Source organism: Cervus canadensis, chromosome 8 (assembly GCF_019320065.1).
Source record: "Cervus canadensis isolate Bull #8, Minnesota chromosome 8, ASM1932006v1, whole genome shotgun sequence".
NCBI lineage: Eukaryota > Metazoa > Chordata > Mammalia > Artiodactyla > Cervidae > Cervus > Cervus canadensis.
In genome coordinates this window covers 45,212,794-45,227,383 of record NC_057393.1, presented here as the reverse complement: position 1 = coordinate 45,227,383, position 14,590 = coordinate 45,212,794, and the positions used below count along the sequence as shown (strand labels likewise).

General features: G+C 34.3%; 1 protein-coding gene across 1 annotated transcript in view; it reads left to right on the top strand.

Annotated features, from left to right (window-relative positions):
• PCDH15 (protocadherin related 15) overlaps positions 1–14,590 on the top strand; it is a 1,286,954-nt gene that overhangs the window by 229,210 nt on the left and 1,043,154 nt on the right. The window contains exon 2 of the mRNA XM_043476181.1: positions 2,247–2,297. The gene's annotated coding sequence lies outside the window, so the exon portion shown is untranslated. The remainder of the gene's footprint in view (positions 1–2,246; positions 2,298–14,590) is intronic.

Here is a 14,590-nt window from a genome sequence, read left to right as displayed (position 1 = left end):
CTTTTAAATGGTGATCAACACCACAAAAATCTTAAGAAACTGAAATTTCTCTATTTCCAATACAATACATATTTGAAATATATGTCACAATAAAAATTTATAAAACAAGTATAAATAGATAATAAATTGTCTCCAATCATGAGCTAAAAAAAAAAATTGCAGTGATATATTTTTAAACTTAATATATTTCTCCTTCTTAGTTGCAACTGAAAAACAAAGTTAGCGCCATTGAATCATAGATAAACATTCATTTTTGTATCCGTGTGATGAATAATAAAGTTGGAAAATATTAAACTAAAAACCACAATACTAAAAGCATCTTAAGGGGGAAAGATTTAAACATCAGCTCTTTGCAGCATCTTAGCATGTTAGGACATAACTTATATTCACTTTATATTCATCTGATTTCTACAAATAAATATTCTCCTAAGTCCAGCAAGTGAATTATTTATAGGAACTTCATACAGTTGAATTTCTTTTCATGTAATTTTTTAGTGTGTGGCAGTGATTCTTTTTTTGATGGGTCCTATTTTCAGTCCTGTGCAAATGTGCTGCATGACCTTAAACAGTACAGTGTCTTACAGTGCATCATTTTAGATCCCTAAGATGTTGGATTCAGTGTTCATGAGCTCTGCATTTCTTTCTGCATCTGTGATTGTGTGCCGTTGGGTCATCCATATCTGCGATTGTGTGTCTCTTCTTACCCATTATATGTGATTTTTTTTTTTAAGTTAAAGCACTTAACATTTACAAATATATCTGGATCTACTTTTAATTTATCATTCCACACTAAAGAAAAAGTGAATGTGTTATGTTAAAGCAATGGTTAGTTTTAAAATTACCCAGGGTATCTTATGCTATATATTATCTATATACTAAAGATATACTATATATTGTATATCATACTATGCATGTGCTTAGTCGTTCAGTCATGTCTGACTCTTTGGGACCCCAGGGACTGTATCCCACCAGGCTCCTCTGTCTGTGGGGATTCTCCAGGCAAGAATTCTGGAGTGGGTTACCATGCACTCCTCCAGGGGATCTTCCCAACTCAGGGATTGAACACATATCTCTTAGTCTCCTGCATTGGCAGGTGGGTTCTTTACTACTAGCATCATCTTTATCCCTTCCCACCTGGGAAGCCCCATATTATGCTAACTGGATCAAGAAGATCCCTTGGGGAAGGGAATGGCAACCCACTCCAGTATTCTTGCCTGGATAATTCCATGGACAGAGGAGCCTAGCAGGCTACAGTCCATGGGATTGCAAAAAACTGGACATGACTAAGAAACTAACACACACATATACTAAGATATATTTATAAAATTATTCTATATTTATAAATATACACTTTACACATTGAAGATAGTAACTATTAATTCTGTTTTCCTAGAAACTTTAAAAAAAAGTGTTCTAAAAAAAAGAAAAAAAAAAGAGTGTTCTTATATTTATCAGTCTCTATTGTTCTAGGTACTGAATTAGGTATTTTACTTCTACAGTCTCCCTCACTTAGAGATAAAGAGTTGCTAAAAAATAAAACCTGACAAGTTTAAAGACAATATATTTTAACATAGGCTTAGATGATAACTTAGTTACAAGTCCCAAATATTAACTCTTGTCTCAACACCAACACAATAAATATTGTTTCTTTCAAAATGTGAATATAATGCTAAATAAATCATTAATGCTTTGATCATTTTGACATAACTTTATTTTTATTTTCTCTGAAAGGGCTAACTTATTGTAGAGTGAAATGTACTACCTTTGCACTTTTGAGTAAATGAATGTATTGAGTATATGTATAAAAAGAAGGAAGTGTTTCCCTAAACTCATTCCTAACTTTGAAGCATTACATATGTATCTAATATATATATTTAAACATATTTATTGCCCAGTTTATTTAAAACATCTTGTTTATTAATCCTAACCACAACATGCTTGGGTATGCATTATGTCCATATTTCTTGTGAAATCAGAAGAATTAGCTTTCAAAATGATCTGGTGTCTGGATCGAAAATCACTTGAAGATTTTAGTATAATAGATTATCAGAAATAATATTTTTTAATGGTATGGGCACACATTGTAGTTTTGTTGTCTGTAAGAACATATAAGGCAATTTATAAAATTACATCTGTATCAGATTTGTAGTGAAATATTTGATAGTTCAATATTCCTTAATTACAAAGTCATTGCTCAGATTCAAGTTTGAAAATGCATTCAACTCATCATGTCTTTTTATTTACAGGAATTTACAGTGTCATATTTCTGAATGCCATGCACAAGAACTGCAAATAAGGTATAGTGTATTTTATTTTATATTAAAGTTATGCATTTAAGATTCATGTCAACAGTAACCAAGAGTTTTACCTCATAAAGAAAACCATAAGTCAAATCTTGGTTTTGATATCCAACTTACAATCATTATCTGTATGTTGGCAATTACCTTGTGTTTATTTTGTTCTGTTGAAAACACTCTTGTATGGAGATGTCTACCATAAGATGCTTTTTTTCAAGTATCAGTTGTTTACAACAAAATACAAAGGTTTGATTGACTTAGTTTTTCTGCCATCCAACAAAATTTTTCTTTCTAAACATCATGAAGCAACTGTACGCTGCAGCTGATCCACTGAAAGGACCTCATGTAGAAACATTTGTCTAAATTCAACAGTCACAATGACAAAATTATGGGAAGTATGAATTTACCAATGCCAGGACAAACATAGTATCTAAAAATCTGAGTGGGGAGAAAGTTTAGAGACTGAAAGTTTCCTTTAAAAGAACACATAGCTCTTTATTCTCTTCTTAAATGCTGTACTGGAGTCATTAAAAAGTTGACACTGTTAAATTGAATTTGCATATTGTCTGAGACTATAAAATAATGGTAGAAATACTGTCTATTATTCCTTCATATATTCTAAGGAAAATTTAGTATTTAACAACAAAAGCATTTTGATATGCAAATAAATTTATTTGCAGCTCTTTTTTTTCTCTCTGAAGAGACTCTTGTCAATGTACTTTTGAGTGCTCCTTGAAAGGAAGGAAGGAAGGAGGGAAGGGCAGAGATGTTAAAATATGAAAAGCAAATGACAATCCTCAAGGCCTTGGTTTTTAGGAAAGTTGAATAATAGGAAACACATTTTGTAAAATGTCTTAATGGAATGACTTGAGGTTCAAATTACAAATAAAAATCTAGTCAAGGAGGTGAGCTGCTTTTTTTGTTGTTGAGAAAGCTAATTACTTCTTAGTCTAGGAAATAAATCAAGGAACAAGCATCCCATTTCATTATTTTAGCCATGTTTCCATTCTTAGCTTCTTGCCAGAAGGTTCAAAAAAGTCAACAGCTGTGCTGAAGAATTTGGAATCTTTTAAAGCCTCATATTTCTCAGCCGTTTCTTCGGTTTTGATAGAAGGAGAAAATCAGATGTGTATGCTTAATGAATATAGCTCTAAGTGCATATTTCTAATTGAATATAGTTAAACAAATTTAAAGTTAAATGACAACCAATCTACATTTATACTCCACTGATTGTTTCTTTAAAAAAGAAAACAAAAAACTCTTTGATACCCTTATATATTTTTCAATTAATTTATCACTGATAATGATACAGACTTTAAAATAACAGTTGATTAACATGTGTGATTAAGACATATCCCTGAATATATTCAGCTTGTCTCTTCTAGTCAAATATACCTCAAAATAATAGAAAATTATTATCCCTTCAATCCCTGGCATAATTAATAGCAAAATAGAAAAAAAATTTGCAATAAAATAAGCCCAACTTAACTAAAATAAGATTTTGCAGAAGAAATATTTTGCCTTCTTTAGGAATCCTATTATTTGACATAATACAGTGATTTTTTTAAATTGACTACTCTGACCAATGAAATACATCAAGTAATGCAGAGTGGCAAGACCCTCTTCCCTAGGATGTTACTCAGAACAGTAGATGTAAAAGTACAGTAGTGGTGAAAGAATTTGGTCAAATACTGAACATGTCCCTTGTATTTGAAGTATTTGTCTGAGTACAGTAAGGCTCACCTGGACAGTCAGCTCAGGAATTGCTGTGATTTCAAAAGTATTCTAAATATGTGTTTGGACTATTATTATTACTGCCTGAATGGAGTAGGGTATGAATAATATGCAGGATTATGATTACTAGACAGTATATCTAGGATTTCTTATAGACAGTCTCTTTGTTATTGACTTTTAGGAGAAGAAAGAAGAATTAAGAATATTTACAAACCAAATGATTAGTATGTTCTGTTGCTCTATACTTATCAGGATAAAAGGAAAGATACTCTGTTGTTAGTTTTACTGTTGATTCTAAGAAGCTGTCTTTTTATGTCTATTTTTTGTATGTCCCATGTTTAGAAGATAAAGCAATTGCACATCTTGTTTTCTTATCTGAATTTTTATTCTTGATTCTACTGTCAGAGTGATGAATATGTATAGATAGACACATAGCAAGATAACTTCTGAAAGTGATGGAGATAAGAAAATACTGAGAATAGTATTCTCAGTAGCAGATAAATGAAAAGAAAATCTGTTGGTTACATTTGGTATTCAATTCTTTTAATCAGTGCTTGTAAGGCAGACTTTCAGAGCTTTTAAAAATATTTCACATCCACTACTTCTTTCATGCAAGCCCAAAGGATAGTAATCAAGCAGAAGATGACTGCTTTGTTTAAATTTATCCATCCCATTTTTGTAATGCTCTATTATAAACAGCCTTCCTTCACTCAGGTGCCGTATATTTTATTTTTTATGGACCTTGATTTCTTTTTGGCTGTTAGGGTAACTGGATTCTTAACAAAGAAATAAAAATCATCTTCATCTCATGTGAGTTACAAATTACAGTCCCAGCAATCAAATCAAGATCATTGAACTCCAGATTGTTTTGACTTTGCAGTTTAACTTTGAAGTTTATCTGAATTACCTCTTAATACTATGTCTCCTTTCTCCTCTATTTCATCCTCCACCTCTAAAGTCTGGCTAGTCCACATTTGCTTTGACTCATGTTGTTTATATTGTGACTTCTAGATTTCTTTATACCTATACTACCCATCATTTAAGGTTTCATTCAAGCCTGACCCCTATGAATCCTTCCCTATACATTATAGCCTTGCTAACTCACAGTAATTTTACACTTGCCATGTATATTCTGTAAATAATCACATTATAAATTCCTGGTCTTTTAGTATCAGTCAATAATATGTTTATTAATGTACAGTACTGTCCATTGACTTTTTATATTGTATTAGTGCTAGATGGCAGGGGAAGGCAATGGAAACCCACTCCAGTACTCTTGCCTGGAAAATCCCTTGGACGGAGGAGCCTAGTAGGCTGCAGTCCATGGGGTTGCGAAAAGTCAGACATGACTGACCGACTTCACTTTCACTTTCCACTTTCATGCATTGGAGAAGGAAATGGCAACCCACTCCAGAGTTCCTGCCTGGGGAATCCCAGGGACAGCGGAGCCTGGTGGGCTGCCGTCTATGGTGTCGCACAGAGTCAGACACGACTGAAGCGACGCAGCAGCAACAGCTAGATGGCAACTTTCTGGTAGAATTGATCATGATTTTTATTAGAAGAGATAGATGCAATAAAAATGCTGTTGAATCTAAGTAAGCAAAGTGACTATGTCACATGCACATACTTTACAAAAGTAGTTGTTAAGAAATGTTTTTTTTTATTGTATTATTTTTGACTGTGCTGGGTCTTTGCTGCTGCATGTGGACTTTCTCCAGCTGCGGGTAGCGTCTATTCTCTAAGAGCAGTGTACAGGCTTCTCACTGCAGTGGGTTCTCTTGTTGTGGAGCATGGGCTCTAGGGTGCCTGGGCTCAGTGGTTGGGGTGGATGGGCTTAGTTGCCCCACCTTATGTGCTATCTTCCCAGACCAGTGATCAAACCTGTGTCCCCTGCATTGGCAGGCAGATTCTTAACCACTAGACCACCAGGGAAGTCTAAGAAATTGATAATTTTTGAAAAGGAGTATCTTCTTATGAGAAACAGAGAGAAGCTTTTTATAAATGTTGCTTTTACAGTGAATATGGAAGGTTACAGTAGAGGGGAAATGTTTGACATATTACAAAAAAATAATTTATCTCATTTTTTTTTTAACTTATTCTCTTCTCCACAAAGTCACATTCTGCGCATCTGTCAAGAATAAGATTTGATTGCGTATGCCGAGCTACATTCATATTCAGAAATCCCATACCATTTTTATCTGTCAAACTGTGGATTATTATATTTTATTTATATAAACAAGAAAAACTACTCTTTATTTGATAGATGAGGCATAGAGAATGTGTACTGAACTCCTTCCTAGTTTTTATAATTTTGAAGTTATAGGTTTCACTGTTTTCCTGTTTTCTCCTAATGTTTATAATATTTTTCACAGAAATACACATATACATACAAACATAGACACATACATGCACCAAAGAAAATTATCCTGCTCAAGGAAACATAACATCTGTAAGTCATCAGTGAAAATATTGGGATAGAAATTGGCAGCAGAGGTATTTACCACACAAAAATGATCTACAGAGTGACTATATTTTCATAATGAAACAATTTTTAACAAAATAGTAATTAGTAAATGCTTGATATAAAATATATTCAATTAATAGCAATCACAGAAATATTAATTGTTAAAACTCTCATATTCAGTGAATTTATAATGCCTACTTTCTAGTTAAAGTTTGTGATTATTAATTATCTTTCATGATATTCATGTGGATTATTTAGAAAGAAAATCGTGTTCTTCTATTTTTTGTGTCCTTGTGTATATCAAAGTGACTTCCTCTAAGAATATAAAAATATATTTGTTGCATTAGTATATATAAACAACATATTGTTGGAATAAAATTTTTAAGCCAAAATGTTTTTCTGTTATGATTTCCGTAGGTGGTTGCTTACAGTGTTCCAGTGTTTAATGATGTAGACAGCTTAGAAGCCAGTCTAATTCTTATATCTTTGGGTGTTTTTTCCTCTCAAGCATCTATCTTTATCATTAACATTTGAAAACTCCAGGACAGTGTGTCTTATATAACACTTTTTTATTAAGTTTGTCTGGTAACTATTAATTTTTAAAATGTTATTTTTAAGTGAGGAAAATTTTATTTTACAATTATATTATTTTCTCTATACTCCCCTGTCCTGCTTCCTTTTCTTTTATTTTCTTTAATCATAGATTGAGTCTTTCAGATTAATCTTCCATTTCATCATTTTTTATTTATTGATATATTCTCTACACCTTTCCTTTGAATTTCTGGGAAATTTCAGTATGTTATCTTTAGTTTATGTAGATGATTGTGTCCCTTCTACCAACTGCTCTTCATTATATTTTTAATGACTTTTAATATGATAATTTTGTTTTCTTTTGTCACACTATAATTCATGAGCTTACATTACAACTAGATCACACAATATTACTGAGAAATTTTGTGTCTATAGAGAAAATCACATTTCTTCTCTTTAGACTGTAACTAGTCTTACCTACATCTCAAGCTTCCATATTCTTTTCAGCTAGAGGGAGGATATAGACATATTTCAAATTGAATTAGCCTACCTATGCAGAATTCAACCTCTCTTGGATATTAAAAAAGAACAAAAAAATAAAAATTAAAAATAAATGTTTCGGTGAAACCAATTCCTTCCTCTTTCCTAAAGAAGTGTCTAGGTGTGCATATATGTGATGGTGTGTGGGACAAGAAGTGTAGAGAACAGGGTAGTTGTAAAGATCTCATGACAATATTAAAAAATTGTGGCATTAGGCACTCTCTAGTCTTTGATATGGCATTCCTTGTGTCCCTGGGACTTTTCATCTGAAGTCTGAATCTATGTATTATTTGGAATCCTGATTAGGGCCCAGTAGTGACCTCCACCTTGCTCTGTGATAAAGTTGAACTCCTTGACTATGATGTTTCATTGGCTATAATGATGAGGCATACTCTATAGAAAACAGAAACAGACTCACATACACAGAGAACAAGCTAGTGGTTGCCGTGGGGGAGAGGGGTTGAGGGGATGGGAGAAAGGGATTAAGAGGGACAAACTATCAGTTATAAAATAATTAAGTCATAGGGATGAAATATACAGCACCGGGAATATAGTCAAAAATATTATAATAACTTTGCTTTCGACATAATCTGTAAAAAAATATAGAGTCACTATGTTGCACACCTAAAAGCAATATGATAGGTCAAGAAATGTGAGCTCAGTCACGTCCAACTCTTTGTGACCCCATGGGCAATAGACTCCTCTGTCCATGGGATTATTCAGACAAGAATACTGGAGTGGATTCCCATTTCCTTCTTCAATATGATAGGTCAGTTATACACCACTTTAAAAAATCTGTCTGGGATAGTTTCAGTCACCAAAGGCAGCACTCATTTCAGTTTAGAGGATCACTTGTGCCAGTCCAACCACTTTATATTTTGTATAATGCTGAGGAGTTATGGATATTTTTGATGGATAAAGGCAAATGGTATCTCGGGTAGTATGTTACCTCCAATCTATCTTGTGGTCTCTTGTGGTGTTCTGGTCTTTGTCCTTAACTTCATAAGGATCTGTGATATTCATCTGTGTAAACAGAGAGGTGTGTTCTGTCAATAAGCACTATTATACACAGGTCCTCAAGGCCTTCCTCTAATGCTTTTCCCATCCTCATGATAACCAGCAGAAATTCCATTCATATATGTTAAGAGGATATTGCCATCTATCTATTAAGCACCAAGGTACAGTTTTCATCTTCATTGAGTTTTATATGTATATATATTTATATATATATATATATATATATATATATATATATAGTATTACTTGCCAAACTCAGTGTTAGGCTTAGTAAGGTATCTCACAGTTTTTGAACATTTTTTAAGTTCTATGGCCTGCATCATATTTCTTAAGCATTTATATTTGGAAATGTATCAGTTTTCCTCTCTTGAGCTCTATTTATATAAAGCTGTTAAATTATTTCCAGGCTCACTTAATAATGGGCAATATTATTTTGAAATTCCCCATTAAGGATTCATAATCACATTTAGTGTATATCACCTAAATTTATCAAAGTGATCTTCTCACTCCAAGGACCAGAGTCTGCCTTGAGCTGTGTTTTTGCAACATCTGAGTATATGGAACATTTCTCTGAGTATATGCATTCCCTCTGTCTAAACAGTATTACCAAGGGGAATATTTTTTAAATGAATTTTTCCATTCTATAGATTACTTAATAAATGAAGAGTTAAAAATGATATATTTTGACCCAATAGTTGTTGCAGTTCAGTTGCTCAGTCGTGTCCAACTCTGTGCCAACCAGGACTACTGTAGTCTGCCAGGCTCCTCTGTCCAGGAGATTCTCCAGGCAACAGTACTGGAGTGGGCTGCCATGCCCTCCTCCAGGGACCTTCCCAACCCAGGGATTGAACCCACGTCTCTTATGTCCCCTTAATTGGAAGCCAGATTCTCTACCACTATTGCCACTTGAGAAGACCTCCTATATATATTAAGAAATATATATATAATATTTAAAAATGATAGCAATTTCCCCCCACAATAAATAAGACTGATTTTTCATATTGCATTCTCTTTTAAAAATATAAGAACTGTGATTCAATATAGTTAATATATTAAAACCTTATGTATGCCATCTCTTTTATATATATATATATATATATGTATATGTGTGTGTGTGTGTGTGTGTGTGTGTGTGTGTGTGTGTGTGTGTGTGTGTGTGTGTGTGTGTACACATCTTAGATTTATCAGGATCATTTTCTGTGACCTACATCATTACAGATAATATATTATAGAATTTTTAGATCCTTGACAATCCCAAGTAGTCATATTTATAGGCCAGGGTGATTCCTCCATGTATGGACTTATCAGGCTTTTCTCTCATATTCAGGAAGAGTGTTTGAGTGTCCCTGTGTCAGTCCTCAATTTGGTTTACCTAGATCACGACTGAGCTCCACAATCAGGTGTTCAAATGCTTTGCAATTCACATCTGTCTGACTTTTATTTTCTTATATAAATTCTTTGTGTGTGTATGTTTGGGGCAAGGGGTGAATCTTCACTATAATCATCAGTATGCTATTGATAATAAGGAAGCATCTAGTATGCAGATACTTACATATATTACACACTGATTACATTATCTAGCCTTTCTAATCATACATAAAAGAAGTATTATTTCCCCTTCTAGGCATGTGAAAGAAGAAGGTAGAATTATCCATAATTAGCAGAACTGATGTTGCTCAAAGATCTGTCTCACTTTAAGTACCATGTCTCCCAGTTCCACTTTGCTGCTGATTAGCTGTACTAGCAGTGAAGATATGGAAATTCTTAGATTTTGATAGGCATCAGTTTTTCACTGAGCAGGGTCATCAATGCATATTACACATAACTTGGCTTCTCTTTTTGATGTAGCTATATTAATATATATGGTTTATTGGAAACATCATTTATAACATACTGTGTCAAGTGCACCACATGGAACATTGAACAAGATAGACCATGTTCTAATTATACTCTCACAATATAATTAAAAAGATTCAACTCAAGCCAGAGTCTGTAAAAAAATTATTTGCACATTACACATCTGATAAAGGACATGTATTCAAACTATATAAAGGACTATCAAAACTCAATAATAACAAGACAATCCAATAAAATAAAAATATCATATTTGAACAAATACTCCACCCTAGAAGATATACAAAGGATAAATAACAACAAGAAAAGATGCACAGTGTCACTCAGTTTTCAGTTCAGTCACTCAGTTGTGTCCGACTCTTTGCTACCCCATGAATAGCAGCACACCAGGCCTCCCTGTCCATCACCAACTCCCGGAGTTTATTCAAACTCATGTCCATCGAGTCGGTGATGCCATCCAGCCATCTCATCCTCTGTCGTCCCCTTCTCCTCCTGCCCCCAATCCCTCCCAGCATTAGGGTCTTTTCCAATGAGTTAACTCTTCACATGAGGTGGCCAAAGTATTGGAGCTTAAGCTTCAGCATCAGTCCTTCCAATGAACACCCAGGACATATCTCCTTCAGGATGGACTGGTTGGATATCCTTGCAGTCCAAGGGACTCCCAAGCATCTTCTCCAATACCATAGTTCAAAAGCATCAATTTTTCAGCACTCAGCTTTCTTTACAGTCCAACTCTCACATCCATACATGACCACTGGAACAACCATAGCCTTGACTAGATGGACCTTTGTTGGCAAAGTAATGTCTCTGCTTTTTAGTATGCTATCTAGGTTGGTCATAACTTTCCTTCCAAGAAGTAGGCGTCTTTTAATTTCATGGCTGCAGTCACCATCTGCAGTGATTTTGGAGCCCCCCCAAAATAAAGTCTAACACTGTTTCCACTGTCTCCCCATCTATTTCCCATGAGGTGATGGGACCAGATGCCATGATCTTAGGTTTCTGAATGTTAAGCTTTAAGCCAACTTTTTCACTCTCCTCTTTCACTTTCATCAAGAGGCTTTTTAGTTCCTCTTCACTTTCTGCCATAAAGGTGGTGTCATCTGCATATCTGAGGTTATTGCTATTTCTCCCGGCAATCTTGATTCCAGCTGTGGTTCTTCCAGCCCAGCATTTCTCATGATGTACTCTGCATATAAGTTAAATAAGCAGAGTGACAATATACAGTCTTCACGTACTCCTTTTCCTATTTGGAACCAGTCTGTTCCATGTCCCGTTCTAACTGTTGCTTCCTGACCTGCATACAGGTTTCTCAAGAGGCAGATCAGGTGGTCTGGTATTCCCATCTCTTCCAGAATTTTCCACAGTTTATTGTGATCCACACAGTCGAAGGCTTTGGCATAGTCAATAAAGCAGAAATAGATGCTTTTCTGGAACTCTCTTACTTTTTCGATGATGTAGGTCTTTAAAGAAATGCAAATTAAAACCACAATGAAGTAACACTGCACATACATTAGAAAGTCTAAAATTAATAAAATTACACACTGGATTTAGATGTTAGTGTAACAATTTTTTGAAATCATTACACATATAACTACCATATTACATGTCATTCTATTCATATTTACCTAAAAGAAATAAAAGCATAAGTTAATACAAAGATTTATATATGAAGGGTCACAGCAGATTTATTTGAAATAATATCACATAATATCAAAGTAAAAACAGCAGAAATGTCCATCAACAGATGAACATATAAACAAATTGTGGTGTATGAATGCAGTGAAATACTCTACAATAAAAGGTAATGAAATATTGATATACATTGTCAGGATTGGATTCAGTTCTTAGTGCAAATGAAATAGCATCCTAGTTGACTTTCTGCCTATTTCTAGTTGGCTGCTAGCTTTTCAGTCAAATGTGAAGATGGCGGTACACTTGGCTGAGTTCCATGCCATCCTATTACAAAATAACACCATCTCTGTCTTATATTTAGCAAAATACAAACATATTTAATGTCCAGATTACCATGCAATTATTTTAAAATTTTATTACTTATATATTATTATTTTTACTGTTTTTTATGCCATTATGGGCTTCCCTGGTGGCGCAGATGGTAAAGAATCTGCTTGCAATGCAGGAGACTCAAGTTTGGTCCCTGGGTTGGGAAGTTCCCCTAGAGAAGGGAATGGCAACCCACTCCAGTATTCTTGCCTGAAGAATCCTGTGGACAGAGGAGCCTGTCAGGCTACACCCCATGTGGTTGCAAAGAGTCAGACATAACTGAGTAACCCTGGAAGTCTCTTTTTCATGACTTCTCTTCCTCTCTCCTTTTATCCCTCCTTTCTGCACTCTGTTTTCATTTTACCTATCTCCTTGTGACCAAAGCTAGCAAAATTCTGTATATTCTAAACAATCACATTCTCACCAGTGGAACAGCTATAAAACAAATATGTCTTTTATGTGCAAATATCAATGGCTTCTTACAGCATGACTTCGGTGTAACAGTATTCAGTTCAGTTCAGTTCAGTCGCTCAGTCGTGTCCGACTCTTTGCGACCCCATGAATCGTGACAGTATTATATTGTGGTAAAATGCAAGTTTTCCAAATAGCTTTTGTTGTTACTATCAAGGTTACAGTGCTTCATGAGAATCAAGTACTCAAATGCAAGTTTATGTTCCCTCCTCTTTCTTAAAGCCCTTGCAAGTATCAAATTTCTTTCCAGCACCTAACCTAGGAATAGGACTGTTACTGGTCTAGTGCACTCTTCTACTGTTAGTTATCAACAGCTTTTCTTTGGTGATATCCACTTACTTGTTTATTTCCAGTTTATTCATTCCTTTACTATATCAGTTGCTAGCAGTAATGTTCTAACTAAAATAAACAGAATCTATGTTATTAAGGGATTGGCATTCTCAGAGTAAAGGGAATAAAATGATTAATCAGTGTCATAATATTATATATAAATATAAAACACTCATCTACATATATACAAAATATATACGTATATAATTTATTAGAAGTATAAAGGCATATGAACAAAGTAAATAGAGACCAAAGAGTGCTATGTTGCATAAAATTGGAGTTAATCAATATTTAACTTTAAACCAAATATGTAACTGAATCGAGACTTTTCAATATATATGTAAAAACATTAAAATGGAAAATGATAAAATAACTCTATTGATATGCAAATAACATGGTTTTGCTTTAGTTCTTAGAGTATCAAAATCATATTTATTTAAAATTCATATTATACTGAGAAAACTCTTACTTTCAAAACATTTCAAACAATTTGGCTGATAACTTCAGTGTATCTCTGTAGTCCCACAAACTCTCATTAAATCATATTTCTCTTTTCAAACTGCTTGAAACATGTAATTTTTAAACCTGGGTCCATCACTGATTTGACTCTCTGGAAGTAGTTTATTCTCTTGAGATTGTGGTCCTCAGGGATTAAATATGTCTAAGAAGTTTCTGAAAAAGTTATAAATATTCATACATGCAAATGCTGATTTTAATAATCTAGCTATTATAACTCTTTATGTTTTTTGTTTGTTTTTACCTCCACTGTTTATATTAAGCAAAGTTACAAAAATCAGTGATACTTTATTGGTTTTGGCTTTCTTCCTCTGAACCTCATTATAAGGCAGATTATGGATTAATGTGTTGATTTGATTTATGCTTGTATGCTTAGTCACTCAGTTGTGTCTGACTCTTGCGACCCCATAGACTGTATCCTCCCAGATCCCTCTGTCCATGGGATTCTCCAGGCAAGAATACTGGAGTGGGTTGCCATTTCCTTCTTCAGGGGATCTTCCCAACCCAGGAATCGAACCTGGGTCTCCGGCATTGCAGACAAGCTCTTTACCAACTGAGCTACAAGGGAAGCCCCAAGATTTGATTTAATGTGTCTCTTTACATTTAGTATCAAGCCATTCTTTTCTATTTTTTCCAGATTGTTATTTACCCGCTCACAGCAGTCACTGTACTCATCTACTACCTAATTGCTTAACATCCTAAGATAGAAAATTTCATAGATATAAGAATGTACGTGTGTGCTAAATTGCTTGAGTTGTGTCCAACTCCACAACCCTATGGACTGTAGCCTGCCAGGCTCCTCTGTCCATGGATTCTCCAGGCAAGAATACTGGAA